Here is a 15,790-nt window from a genome sequence, read left to right as displayed (position 1 = left end):
GGTAACCCTGCATGAGAATTTATCTTGGGAGCCACAAATAACAAGATCCCGGTTAAAGCTGTCTCAACTGTCAGGGGCAATTTTGAAGGTTGCGAACACCTCTACCTTCAAACCCATCACCCCGGCATTAGAAATGTACAAAACACAAGCTAAAGCGGCTGCATCTTATGGTAGCAAGCTATGGGGGTATAAAGCAGGGACAGCGCTGGCCAGTGTAGAGAACAACTTTTTAAGACGCCTCCTGGCCCTTCCCCGTGGCACACCTCTGCTTCCCTTAAGATTAGATGTGGGTCTCCCCTCCATAGGAGAGGATTTGGAATTAAAGCCACTAAGATTCTGGCATAGGCTCTGGTCCATCAGTGAGCTCGCGCACTACAGGCAAGACCTCATCCACGTAATGAATTTGAACCAGTGCGGTAGAATTCCGTGGCTGGCTTTTATAAAGAAAGAACTGTACCGGCTGAGTCTCCATGAGCTATGGGAGGCTCCTGAGTTAGGCTGCCAAAAAGTCTCTCGAAAAAGATTGGTGGAGATACACAAGGAGAGAAGTCTTGCTTCCCTAGTGTCGGCACCCCAAAATGGGATTTTAACTGACCGATTCCTGGACTCCAAGAATTCTTGTTATTTTGAAAGTTTTATGGACATTATTTTCCCGATCTTGGCAAGAAAATTGTTCATCCAGTGGAGGCTAGGCACTCTGCCAATCAAATCTTTCACATGTAAATGGGCAAAGGGGGATGATAAAACTTGCCCTGGGTGCAGCAACTATGATGAGGAGGAAATTCATGTCGTGTTTTTTTGCCCAGCCTACAATAGACCAAGGAAATATTGGCTAGTGCCTCTATGTAGGAACTTGGGCGTAAGGAGCCTCTTGACTTCATACAGAATATTGAAAACAAATACTTCCCCTCATATAGTATTTGCTGCTGCCAAATTTTTAATGGCCATGTGAATGAATGAAAGGCGTCTTGTCTCGCGCAAACTTAGCCCAATGGGCGTCAAGGCGCCTACTTCAAAATACCAGCTCATATCCATGGCGTAGCCGTCCATCATTAATAAGCTCTTGAGAAGCACCACGTTTTTAAGGCCTTTTTGAACCGGTCCATTGAGGGTAGGGTTTTAATCTCAATTGGAACGGCATTCCAGAGCTGAGGGGCAACGACGGAAAAAGCCCTAGCTCCCCATCTGGTCAGCCTGAATCGGGGAACAACAAGTTGGAATAAACCCGCAGAACGGAGACACCTTGTTGGATAGTAGCGGGTGAGTATAGAGCTAATAGCACCCCTACAGCCATCCTCGAGTGCTCTATACGTCAAGCACAAAATTTTAAAGTAAATTCTGTGCTGGACGGGAAGCCAGTGGAGATCCCTCCTCGCGGTGGTGGCAGATGACGCCTTGGGTAGGGCCAAGACAAAGCGCGCTGCAGCATTCTGCACGATTTGCAGTCGATGTATAAGGCCCTTGTTGGACTCCATGTATAAGGAATTACAGTAATCTAACCTGGAGCCAACAAGGGCAACTGCAATCTGCTTGCGTGCCTGAAGAGAAAGATAACTACGGATTCTGTTGAGTATCCTGATCACACCCCAACAAGTAGCCACGGTCCGATTCACTTGTAGAGACATCGAGAGCGAAGTGTCAAAGACCACGCCGAGATTTCTGGCAGATTGAGAGGGGGTGGGGCAGATGCCAAGAGAGGAAGGCCACCACTCACTCGACCAGACATCTTGGTCCTTCCCAAAGACCAGTACCTCTGTCTTGTCGCCATTCAGCTTCAGGGAGTTGATGATCATCCAATCTGCCACATGCTGCATGCATGACCTGAAGCTGAAGGCAGAAGTAATGACAGAGGAATGAGTAAGTGACACCATAATCTGGGTGTCATCGGCGTATGATACCACCTCCATTCCCTGCGATCTTACCAGCCTATCAAGGGGGGCCACGTAGATGTTAAACAGGGTCAGGCTTAATGCCGACCCCTGTGGCACCCCACATTGCAGGGACTTGGCAGGGGAGAGGTGGTTTCCGAGCATCACTCTCTGTTCCCTATCAAGGAGAAAAGAGTTGAGGAGACTCAGGGCCGACCCAGTAACACCTGCCTCCCTAAGCCGAGATGTTAAAATGGCGGGAGACAGGGTATCGAACGCGGCCGTGAGGTCCAAAAGCACTAGAACTGTAGTTTGACCAACGTCCACTTTGCGTCGGATGTGGCACATCAGGAGAAAACTTTTAAAAGCCTGACCACTAAAGGATGGAACATTGATATGACTATAATGACAATCTGCCCCCTGATTACCAAAGGGAATTGAATTTTTACCCTTTTTTCTTTTCTCTTTTAAAGTATGTTTTAATATAATGTGGATGTTTGTATGATGTATGTTTTTATGTGTATCTTTTATGGTCTAAATGGCCGAAATAAAGAATTTTTGGATTTGGATTTGAATGCTCCCCATCTCATTAATTGTGAGGTATAGCAGTGCAAATGACACAAAGCCAACTATACATACTCAGCCCTGTGAATCAGTGAGGGTCATGAAGGGAAAGTTTTCATCACCCGCAAGAGCCGTAAGCAGCTCCTCAAATGAGGAAGGAATTAACCTAAACAACATGAAGCACCTTAGGGGCCACTCATTGCCTCTTGCAACTGTGCCTTACTATGCTAGACCGGACAAGCATGTGTAAACAAACTCAAGTGCGAGTACATAGGAACAATGCTAAAAGAAACAACCCTACCGTGACCAGGATATGCTGCATGGCAGAAGAGATTTCAGACATTTACCTCAACGGACTGTTGCCACGTAAGTGTGAACATTAGCTACAGGCCAACGTTGTGATGTAATCAGCGCAACATACCTGGCATCATGAGAAAGGAAAGTTAGCATCAACCTACTGAGAAGGCTAGCGGAGCAGTGTTGTCCACCGGCACTGAGGTAACGATGTGACAGTGACATGACATACTGCCACAAGGGGCAATGCATCCATGCAAACAGACTCACAGGACAATTGACAGAACATGTGGGACATACACTGGCCCACACCGGCACAACATGGTTCACAGGAAATCAAACTGTACTGGCCCACAAGGTTGAGTGGATGATTCGGACACATCCTGCTGCACGCAGTGAGGCAGCAATTCTCCACAGTGCCTGTGTTTGTGATGTCACACACAATGGCAACCCGTGCCATCCGCAATGTGTCAGGGTCAATGTTAACACACATTGATGCATTCACCAAATTCAAAACTCAACTACAGATGACTGTCAAGTAAGGTGACTGTCTTGTCATGGGAGTGGCGAAACATGCAATTTGATACATGGCAATGTGACATGTATGTATGGGCCTACAACATGCGCTCGAACAGTTTCCACACAATTACAAACCATTCCAACAATGAACTGCCTGTTTGCAATCCTTACCCAAACTGACATTTCCACATGTCTGTGCAGGGTACGCTCATTCACCCGACGTTGCGATCATCAAGAGGAATAGCAGGAGGACCAAGATGACACAAACAGACAACAGGCAGGGCGACCTGGAAAGGACAGGCACACAAGGGGTCACGTACTGTATAGATTCCATTAGACATGGTCACGTACAATACACTAACAACGTAGTACACTTGTACATTCGAACTTCAATCATTGTGCTCATGTGTGTGGCATGACATTGTCACTTGTGTGACACAGCGACACAAACATCAAAGTGATATTGTGTACAGTATGCTGGACACACATTATGCTACACATGTCACTCTATGGTGATAGATTGCACACTATTATACAGGTACTCACCATTATGAGAAGAAGTTGCGTAGGAGTTGACTCCTGATATCAGCCTCCTCCTCCTCATCGCTAGCATCCTGGCCAAGGCCTTCGTCCTCAACGGGCGGATGGTCCTCTTCATCAGGATCCAGGATGAGTGGCACCTCCCCCTCCACTGCCATGTTGTGCAGCATGCAGCACACGGTGAAGATGTCACACACCTTGAGCGAGGAGTATGGTAGTGATCCGCCTGTCTTGTCGAGACACCTGAACCGGCTCTTCAGGAGTCCACACGTACGCTCGATCACACGCCGTGTCTGGCCATGTGCATTATTGTAACGCTGGTCTGCGGCAGTTCTGGGGTTGCGTAGTGGAGTCATGAGCCACGGCATGTTCGGATATCCGGCGTCTCCTACAACAATACATCATGTCAATGACTGTGCAATGAGTAGCCATGAGAGAGATAATGTACATTGAGACATACATGAGTAACAGTGTATATCCACCAACAAGACATGCCCGATGGTTGCGCAGCTGCAGCATCATCTGTGGTACCCTGCACCGCCTCATGATGAATACATCGTGGCATGATCCTGGAAAACGTGCACAAACATGGGAAATCATCATGTTAGCAAGACACACCACCAGGGCATTTATGGAGTGGTAATGTTTCCGGTTGCGGAAGGCCTGCTCCTGAGCATGTGGTGGCACCAGTGCAACATGTGTCCCATCAATGGACCCAATTACATGTGGCATGTGTCCCAGTGCATAGAATGCACCCTTGACATTGTTCAACTCTTGTGGAGTGGGGAAATTAATGAATTCATCAATGTACTGCAACATAGCAGCTAAGACATCACGACACGGCTGAACATTGTCTGGGACATCCCCCCACATCACCTATGGTGAATTGGAACGTAAATGTGGCAAAGAAATTTAGGGCTGCCATCACCTTTACCTTGGGTGTCAGCGCAGTTGGATACCTGTGTCGCGGTTGTAGATGTGGTTCCAGCCTGTCCGTCAAATTCTGAATCAACTCCTGTGGAAATCTGTAGCGGCGGGTGCAATCCCGTTCCCTCATGGCATCGAAGTCAGGCAATGGCCTTGGCAGAGGGGGTGCCCTGCACAACATGTGTGGGTAAAAATGTGTACAACTATCAGCCAAAACATTTTACAATGTACATAGCACAATCAACACTGATTACACACATGAAATCACTTATGAACCTGGAGTGGCCTATACATCATGGACAGTTATGCAAGCTACTTGGCACTTTTACCACAAAACTGATTCCCCTGTTGTCTGTGAAATGTACATGACATGCACACAAAAGATAATCTGGTCATGTCTGAGCTGGCAGGCCAATGTATAGCGTCAGTGACACAAGTCACGTGACCTGCATGAGGAGGTGGTCAACACATCCAGACAGCTGACTGCACGGAACACACCCACGTCACATGTGCTCTATTTTTCGCATTTCAGTGATATTGTGCATGATTTTTGCATTTGACAATACTACACCACAGCCATCCTCTGAATGCAGATCTGTATGTCTGTGGCCAAATGCTCTATGATGCCATCACACACATGAGCTGCTGACATGCTCCTGTGGCATGGTGTGCGTACATGTGAGACACCTGCTATCACGACACCGACCCATCAGAGATGCACCTATGGAGGATGACGTTTACCCAATATAAACAGCATGTCCAATCTGTTACATGGCACACACATTACATTGTCACACAGGGTCATGCATATCCTAAATTGGTACAGTGAGACAGTGCCCCTGTCCCTGGCATCATGTGACCGATGTCCGTAATGAGGAGTGTGCCATCACAGTGTTCATGTGAATGACTACATGTCCATTATGTTACTCATGTGAGAAGTGTGAAGGTAATGTAAACCACATAGTTGCCCGTCACAAATGTAATGTCTCCACAGCCCATCACACATCAACAGTGCCACTAGTTCACATGCCCTCTGCTATATGACTGTGTGCCAAACCGGGGGCCTGCTAATGTATGTGTGCCATGCAAATACATACATGGACATCCTCATGATGAACTCAGACCCACATCCCTGCCATGTGTTTTCCTGTTGTCACTATAGTAATGGTGCCATGCGTGAGCTTGTGGAACGCAATGTACACATGCATTCACTGGAGCACGCGATATGCACAGTATCCCAGTGGTGCGTGCGGGTGTACGGGTCGTCTCACCAATGCATTGTGCCCATACGCGTGTGGAGCGTACCCCAGTGGTGCGTGCGGGTGTACGGGTCGTCTCACCAATGCATTGTGCCCATATGCAATACAAGTCTGGAGCGTACCCCAGTGGTGCGCGCGGGTGTACGGGTCGCCTCACCAATGCATTGTGCCCATACGCGTGTGGAGCGTACCCCAGTGGTGCGTGCGGGTGTACGGGTCGTCTCACCAATGCATTGTGCCCATACGCGATACAAGTCTGGAGCGAACCCCAGTGGTGCGTGCGGGTGTACGGGTCGTCTCACCAATGCATTGTGCCCATACGTGTGTGGAGCGTACCCCAGTGATGCGTGCGGGTGTACAAGTTGTCTCACCAATGCATTGTGCCCATACGCGTGTGGAGCGTACCCCACTGGTGCGTGCGGGTGTACGGGTCGTCTCACCAATGCAGTGTGCCCATACGCGATACAAGTCTGGAGCGTACCCCAGTGGTGCGTGCGGGTGTACGGGTCGTCTCACCAATGCATTGTGCCCATACGCGTGTATAGCGTACCCCAGTGGTGCGTGCGGGTGTACGGGTCATCTCACCAATGCATTGTGCCCATACGCGTGTGGAGCGTACCCCAGTGGTGCGTGCGGGTGTACGGGTCGTCTCACCAATGCATTGTGCCCATACGCGATACAAGTCTGGAGCGTACCCCAGTGGTGCGTGCGGATGTACGGGTCGTCTCACCAATGCATTGTGCCCATACGCGTGTGGAGCGTACCCCAGTGGTGCGTGCGGGTGTACGGGTCGTCTCACCAATGCATTGTGCCCATACGCGATACAAGTCTGGAGCGTACCCCAGTGGTGCGTGCGGGTGTACGGGTCGTCTCACCAATGCATTGTGCCCATACGCGTGTGGAGCGTACCCCACTGGTGCGTGCGGGTGTACGGGTCGTATCACTAACGAAACATGGCGTTTTCAACGATTCACGCACCCTACTTGTGTGTGGATGCCAGAAAATACATAGGGAACACCGAGGGGATGAGTTGGATGCAGTGAATGCAGACTGGTTGTCAAGGAAACAGATATTTGAGTGTGCTACAGGTGTCCTGCAAAATTCAGTTGGCCAAAACTATACAATGTTGCAATCTTTGTTGTGTAGCTAGAGCTACAATTTCAAACCATGCAAATGTGTGTCAGGGCCTCATGTGGAATGGGATTGGATGAAACATAGGATGCAAAGTAATGTGCCCTATCACACTGTCTTCCTGAGAATGACTGCCCCTCAGCAGCACAGATTTAAGGCTGCATGTGGCTGTGAGAGGGCACTTGCCTGCACAACATAGGAGTGGACAACACAGCTGCTGTCTCTGCATTCCCTGGACCCACTTTTTGCTGACCATGGAGAGAGCACCTGCATTCATTGAGGATGAGAACCAGGCCCTGCTGGATGCCCTCCTACCCAACAACAGCAAGCTGAATGGGCCACCAGGGGATCAGGTGAGTGATGGATGTGTGAGTGTCACTGCAGTCATTGTGTTTCATGGGACAGAGAGATGTATTGTAGTTTTATACAGTGCCTGGTGTGTTCATTAAAATATCTACCAAGCAGTGAATGATGTATCTAAATTGTGTTTACTGCTTACCAGCATTGTGCTAAGTACATTCACTTGAGAATGTGTGGTCTGCTTAGAGTTCTTAGGTGTAGTGGGATATGTGCTAGCATGTCACGTGCTGTACACCACCCTGCTACAGCATACCTTGTTCAGTGTTAGCCATGCTCAGTGAGTGGCTTTAAAGCCCTAGGGCATCTGTAGCCTTGCACAGGCATGTAGTGCATTGTTGTTTGCTCACAGGCCACATTCACATGTAAAATGATACTACTCCTGTCTGCATCCTCTGCCCTGTCGTTATCATCAATGTGTGGCAAGTGTGTGTCTTTGGGACATGGAGCTGGTGTACTGATGTACTTTCACTTTGTTTTCATAACAGGTATCTGCCCATGAGAAGGCGGACATCTGGCTGGACATTGCCTGGGCTGTCCGGGATGTCGGGTCTGAGGGGGGACCTTACCGCAGGGTCAGGAACATCCGGAAGAGGTGGCAGGACATCCGGTGCTGGACCCGCCGCATCGCCCGGGTGCAGCTCAAGCTTGAGGCTCCACGCCGGCATGGAGGCACATGCCACCTCACCCCCAACCTGCTCCGGGTCCTGGCCGTCGTTTTCCCTGACCTCCATCGGCAGATGCAGGAGGGACAGCAGCAAGTAGGGGGTAGGTACATGTCTGTTTGCTGTCATGTGTGTCACATGCGAGCTGCAGTGTTTGGAAGCCTGGTAACGTTCCCACAGTTGGGGTGGTGTGGTCAGACAGGCACTTTATGCATTGTCATTTAAACAGCCCTTTTTGAGCTAATGCTCTTTTGCATCCCTTTCCCTCCTCCACATTTGGCCCATGCTTTGTATATTTCATATTAGTGCATGTCCTCCTAGGGAAGAAAGGTATTGGTATGGAGATTGATTAGCACATCATCATGTTGGAGGGTGGTGTATGAGACAACGAATCGTATTGTTTCACTGCTCAAATTTATGTTGATGACTCTCTATGCTAAGGCCTGTTTTGGTATGACTACAATAAAAATTGTTTAACAAAAAAAAAATCATGTTGGAGGGTGGTCTGTGACACTTGTTGGTACCTTGACTGTCCAACAACCTGTGCACTGTGGTTGCCCTTCATGATAGCTTGGCACTGATCATGAGTCTCAACAAGGAGTTCTGCACGGGTCTGCATCAGTGGCCTTTGTCCTTGGTATGCTTTGTATTTCTCATGTGTTAGCTACATGTGCACACTGTCCATGTATCCTAATTTTGCATTGTGCATACTCACACTGGGAAGTGTGTGTGTGCATATTCACTAGAAATGTAGCAGGTTCTTTGGGACTAATATTGATGTGCAGCTAAACAATGTGACCTTGGCTTACTTAATATAGGTTTCCAGTTATGGAGAGCCAGAATGATTTTTTCTACTACTTGGGCAGTATTACTCACATTGACGGAGTGCTTGGGATGTTGTGCATGGGAGGTGTGATGGGACCTACTGTTTTGCCTCGTCAGGGGTGTGCTGAGGATGTCATATCTGATGTGGACTTGTCACTATACACTTAGGCAGTGCTGCTGGAGAATGTAGTCTTTGTATGATTTACAGGAAATGTTATTGGCTCCCAGAGATGATTGCTTAACACCTCTCCTGTTGACAGGCAGTGGCTCATCATTGTGACTGTAATCCAAGTTGTGGCCTGGTTTGTGACTTTGATCTGTGTATACAATGAGCGTTGTGTCTTCTTACAATTGTGCATTACTAGACTTATATATGTGCTGAGTTATGTGGCATGTGACTCATGATGCATGCCATGATTAGAAATGGCCCCACAATTTTCTTGCTGATATGTATGATGTGGACAGGTTACTGATATATTGTTCTTCTTCTCGTTGCCAACAGCATCATCAGCACAACCAGGAGGAGACACTGACACAGAACGGACAGAGGGACCCAGCAACAGTGCCACCAGCTTCGAGGAGTCGGAGGGTAGCAGTGGCACAGAGGGTGAGGGGAGTCAGGCGGCCAGAGCTCATGTGCACAACACCTCCTACCATGCAGACGGCTCGGATTCTGACTCCCAGGAGGAGGGGGAATATGCAGCAATGCCATCAACTGCAACTATGTCTGTCCCCTCCTCCTCCAGACCCATCTCCACCCTCCCAGTTGTTAGGGGCCCTAGAGTCCGTTCTACCCCCCGTGTCTCCTTTGTCCCCGGCACCGCAGCCCCTGCCCCTGTCTCCCCTGCTGCCCTCAGTGCTGAGTCTGTTGACCTACTCCGGCTGATTCAAGTTGGTCAGGCGTCAATACTGACTGTCCTCTATGGACAAACAAAAATAATGACACAGTTGTTGTCATTCATGGAGGGCATGTCAGCTGACATGTCTGATCAACTTCGGAGTTTGGCGTCCATAGACTCAACACTGACGGCAGCACTTGACATCTTTCAGCGTCAACCCCCCCCTCCTTCTGACCCATCCACATCCCCCTCTCCCATCCCTGTCCACCATACACGCAGATGCACAAGATCACACACCCCAACAGAGACACCCAGCACACCCACACGTAAGTCTAAGCGCAGACCTACATTCACCCAATCTCAGGGGGATGTTCGCACACTCACGGGGACAGGGGACACACATCACCCACCCACCCACAGCCACCATACACCTGACTCACAGCCCTCTACCTCCACTCCCATTGTATCCCCGGGTTCAGGTGGTAGCCTGTCTGACCTGGCAGCAGTGTGCAGCGCTGAATTTGTTGCAACCTTTGGCGCTGACCCTGACACTGTGGAGGAATCCTCCCCACCTGCGCCCACTTCACATTCCCTTCCCTCTCCTGTCCACGCGGTGCCGGACCCAGACTCAGATGATGCCCCCCATGAGTCTACGGACCTCTGAGTCCAACATGTGCAGGCAAGTTTTTGGGTGACAGGCTCCACGTAGTCACCACTGTAATGGACTTGATTTTGGGCTGGCCAGTGGCCTTCTGTGAGCCTGGACTCATTAAAAAAAAAAAAATCACAGATTGGCGCTGAATAAAGCATTTCATTTTTTTGTCTGAACTATTGCATTTCAGGGAATTTCTTTAGGTGCTGTGTGCCTACAAGTTTGTGTGATGTTAATGTTTTGGTATTGTGAAAGATGTCTATTTTTCAAATGGGAATGAGGTGGAACATGGTATCTCTGTGCTATCCCAATGTTTCTGATAATTATATAGATTTGTGTGTGTGCACTTTGCATACCGACATTATCCAAAAGAGTGTCCCTTCCTCTGTGACACATGAGATATTCACTGCAGACAGTTGCACAATTGTTGTGGTGACTTCAGTATAGTTTCCCATTGATTAGTGCTTTCACTTGCGCAATGGCCATGCCTGCTCACAGATGCTATCTGACAATTGGTCATTGCCATCCATGCTACTCCTTGTGCTGGGGTTTGTGTTGTGTATTAATACCTTCAGGGAGTCAGTCATAACTTTCCACACTATGCATGACCATGTTATACGCCTTGACCTCATGATTCTGATAGTCACATTTAAGATATGTGTTGAAAATACACATTTGGGTGCTTAGTATCTCAGGCTTTCCTACCCTGCTCCTTCCATGAGGGAGTACATGTTTCCCCACATAGACAGTCACAACATGTCCGGGATGTACATGAGTCTTACTAATTCCATTTGTGCTTAATTTGTTGAGTGGTGTGTTGCATAACAACACACTATTGAGTCATGCTGGAGGGGGGGGGGTGCAAGCAAACTACATGGGAGGATCTGGCTGTGGCTTCTTCAAACAAAACACATGTGGTGTGTCACTCAGTGTGTGACAGGAGACCATTCTCAGTGGAGTAGGTCACTGATGTGAGTGATGTGTTGATATGCAACTCTCATGAGTGTCACAAGTTAGGGATCTACACATACAGGCAGGTAGTTGTTGTATGATGTAGGAAATGCAAACCCCTATGTCTGGGCACTGCTGGGGAGCCTCTGCATCCACCCCTCTACTGTTGGGCACTGCTGGGGGTCCTCTGCACCCACCCCCTCTACTGTTGGGCACCGTTGGGCACTGCCGGGAGGCCTCTGCACCCACCCCCTCTACTGTTGGGCACTGTTGGGCACTGCGGGGGGGCTTCTGCATCCACCCCCTCTACTGTTGGGCACTGCTGGGGGTCCTCTGCACCCACCCCCTCTACTGTTGGGCACTGCTGGGGGTCCTCTGCACCCACCCCCTCTACTGTTGGGCACTGTTGGGCACTGCTGGGGGGCCTCTGCGCCCACCCCTCTACTGTTGGGCACTGCTGGGGGGCCTCTGCATCCACCCCCCTCTACTGTTGGGCACAGTTGGGCACTGCTGGGGTCCTCTGCACGCACCCCCTCTACTATTGGGCACTGCTGGGGGTCCCCTGCACCCACACCCTCTACTGTTGGGCACTGTTGGGGGGCCTCTGCACCCACCCCCTCTACTGTTGGGCACTGCTGGGGGTCCTCTGCATCCATCTCCTCCACTGTTGGGCACTGTTGGGCACTGCTGAGGGGCCTCTGCATCCACCCCCTCTACTGTTGGGCACTGCTGGGCACTGCTGGTGGTCCTCTGCACCCACCCCCTCTACTGGTGGGCACTGCTGGGGGTCCTCTGCACCCACCCCCTCTACTGTTGGGCACTGCTGGGGGTCCTCTGCATCCAGCCCCTATACTGTTGGGCACTGCTGGGGGTCCTCTGCATCTACCCCCTATACTGTTGGGCACTGCTGGGGGTCCTCTGCACCCACCCCCTTTACTGTTGGGCACTGTTGGGCACTGCTGGGGGGCCTCTGCGCCCACCCCCTCTACTGTTGGGCACTGTTGGGAGTCCTCTGCACCCACCCCCAATACTGTTGGGCACTGCTGGGCACTGCTGGGGGTCCTCTGCACCCACCCCCCTCTACTGTTGGGCACTGCTGGGGGGTCTCTGCATCCACCTCCTCTACTGTTGGGCACTGCTGGGGGTCCTCTGCACCCACCCCCTCTACTGTTGGGCACTGCTGGGGGTCCCCTGCACCCACCCCCTCTCCTGTTGGGCACTGCTGGGGGGCCTCTGCACCCACCCCCTCTACTGTTGGGCACTGTTGGGCACTGCTGTGGGTCCTCTGCATCCACCCCCTCTACTGTTGGGCACTGCTGGGGGTCCTCTGCACCCACCCCCTCTACTGTTGGGCACTGCTGGGGGGCCTCTGCATCCACCCCTCTACTGTTGGGCACTGCTGGAGGTCCTCTGCACCCACCCCCTCTACTGTTGGGCACTGTTGGGCACTGCTGGGGGTCCTCTGCATCCACCCCCTATACTGTTGGGCACTGCTGGGGGTCCCCTGCACCCACCCCCTCTACTGTTGGGCACTGTTGGGCACTGCTGGGGGCCTCTGCACCCACCCCCTCTACTGTTGGGCACTGCTGGGGGTCCTCTGCATCCACCCCCTCTACTGTTGGGCACTGCTGGGGGGCCTCTGCATCCACCCCCTCTACTGTTGGGCACTGCTGGGCACTGCTGGGGGTCCTCGGCACCCACCCCCTCTACTGTTGGGCACTCCTGGGGGTCCTCTGCACCCACCCCCTCTACTGTTGGGCACTGTTGGGCACTGCTGGGGGGCCTCTGCACCCACCCCCTCTACTGTTGGACACTGGTGGGCACTGCTGGGGGTCCTCTGCATCCACCCCCTCTACTGTTGGGCACTGCTGGGAGTCCTCTGCACCCACCCCCTATACCGTTGGGCACTGCTGGGCACTGCTGGAGGTCCTCTGCACCCACCCCCTCTACTGTTGGGCACTGTTGTGCACTGCTGGGGGGCCTCTGCATCCAACTCCTCTACTGTTGGGCACTGCTGGGGGTCCTCTGCACCCACCCCCTCTACTGTTGGGCACTGCTGGGGGGCCTTTGCACCCATCCCCTCTACTGTTGGGCACTGTTGGGCACTGCTGGGGGTCCTCTGCATCCACCCCCTCTACTGTTGGGCACTGCTGGGGGCCTCTGCATCCACCCCTCTACTGTTGGGCACTGCTGGGACCTGCTGGGGGTCCTCTGCACCCACCCCCTCTACTGTTGGGCACTGCTGGGGGTCCTCTGCACCCACCCCCTCTACTGTTGGGCACTGTTGGGCAATGCTGGGGGTCCTCTGCATCCACCCCCTCTACTGTTGGGCACTGCTGGGGGTCCTCTGCACCCACCCCCTCTACTGTTGGGCACTGCTGGGGGTCCCCTGCACCCACCCCCTCTCCTGTTGGGCACTGCTGGGGGGCCTTTTACACCCACCCCCTCTACTGTTGGGCACTGTTGGGCACTGCTGTGGGTCCTCTGCATCCACCCCCTCTACTGTTGGGCACTGCTGGGGGTCCTCTGCACCCACCCCCTCTACTGTTGGGCACTGCTGGGGGGCCTCTGCATCCACCCTCTACTGCTGGGCACTGCTGGGGGTCCTCTGCACCCACCCCCTCTACTGTTGGGCACTGCTGGGGGTCCTCTGCATCCGCCCCCTATACTGTTGGGCACTGCTGGGGGTCCCCTGCACCCACCCCCTCTACTGTTGGGCACTGCTGGGGGCCTCTGCACCCACCCCCTCTACTGTTGGGCACTGTTGGGCACTGCTGGGGGTCCCCTGCACCCACCCCCTCTACTGTTGGGCACTGCTGGGGGCCTCTGCACTCACCCCCTCTACTGTTGGGCACTGTTGGGCACTGCTGGGGGTCCTCTGCATCCACCCCCTCTACTGTTGGGCACTCCTGGGGTCCTCTGCACCCACCACCTCTACTGTTGGGCACTGTTGGGCACTGCTGGGGGGCCTCTGCACCCACCCCCTCTACTGTTGGCCACTGGTGGGCACTGCTGGGGGTCCTCTGCATCCACCCCCTCTACTGTTGGGCACTGCTGGGGGTCCTCTGCACCCACCCCCTCTACTGTTGGGCACTGCCGGGCACTGCTGGGGGTCCTCTGCATCCACCCCCTATACTGTTGGGCACTGCTGGAGGTCCTCTGCACCCACCCCCCCTACTGTTGGGCACTGCTGGGGGGCCTCTGCATCCACCTCCTCTACTGGTGGGCACTGCTGGGGGTCCTCTGCACCCACCCCCTCTACTGTTGGGCACTGTTGGGCACTGCTGGGGGTCCTCTGCATCCACCCCCTATACTGTTGGGCACTGCTGGGGGTCCTCTGCACCCACCCCCTCTACTGTTGGGCACTGTTGGGCACTGCTGGGGGTCCTCTGCACCCACCCCTCTACTGTTGGGCACTGTTGGGCACTGTTGGGCACTGCTGGGGGGCCTTTGCACCCATCCCCTCTACTGTTGGGCACTGTTGGGCACTGCTGGGGGTCCTCTGCATCCACCCCCTCTACTGTTGGGCACTGCTGGGGGCCTCTGCATCCACCCCTCTACTGTTGGGCACTGCTGGGGGTCCTCTGCACCCACCCCCTCTACTGTTGGGCACTGTTGGGTACTGCTGGGGGTCCTCTGCATCCACCCCCTATACTGTTGGGCACTGCTGGGGGTCCTCTGCACCACCCCCTCTACTGTTGGGCACTGCTGGGGTTCCTCTGGACCCACCCCCTCTACTGTTGGGCACTGCTGGGGGTCCTCTGCACCCACCCCCTCTACTGTTGGGCACTGTTGGGCACTGCTGGGGGTCCTCTGCATCCACCCCCTATACTGTTGGGCACTGCTGGGGGTCCTCTGCACCACCCCCTCTACTGTTGGGCACTGCTGGGGGCCTCTGCGCCCACCCCCTGTACTGTTGGGCACTGCTGGGAGTCCTCTGCACCCACCCCCTATACTGTTAGGCACTGTCGGGCACTGCTGGGGGTCCTCTGCACCCACCCCCTCTACTGTTGGGCACTGCTGGGGGGCCTCTGCATCCACCCCCTCTAGTGTTGGGCACTGCTGGGGGTCCTCTGCACCCACCCCCTCTACTGTTGGGCACTGCTGGGGGTCCTCTGCACCCACCCCCTCGACTGTTGGGCACTGCTGGACACTGCTGGGGGTCCTCTGCATCCACCCCCTCTACTGTTGGGCACTGCTGGGGGTCCTCTGCATCCACCCCCTCTACTGTTGGGCACTGCTTGGAGTCCTCTGCACCCACCCCCTATACTGTTGGGCACTGCTGGAGGTCCTCTGCACCCACCCCCTCTACTGTTGGACACTGTTGGGCACTGCTGGCGGGCCTCTGCATCCACCCCCCGTACTGTTAGGCACTGCTGGGGGTCCTCTGCACCCACCC

The sequence above is a fragment of the Lissotriton helveticus genome, chromosome 5_1 (genome assembly GCF_964261635.1).
Source record: "Lissotriton helveticus chromosome 5_1, aLisHel1.1, whole genome shotgun sequence".
Lineage (NCBI taxonomy): Eukaryota > Metazoa > Chordata > Amphibia > Caudata > Salamandridae > Lissotriton > Lissotriton helveticus.
The sequence above is the reverse complement of the archived record's forward strand: the minus strand, read 5'-3'. Positions refer to the sequence as shown.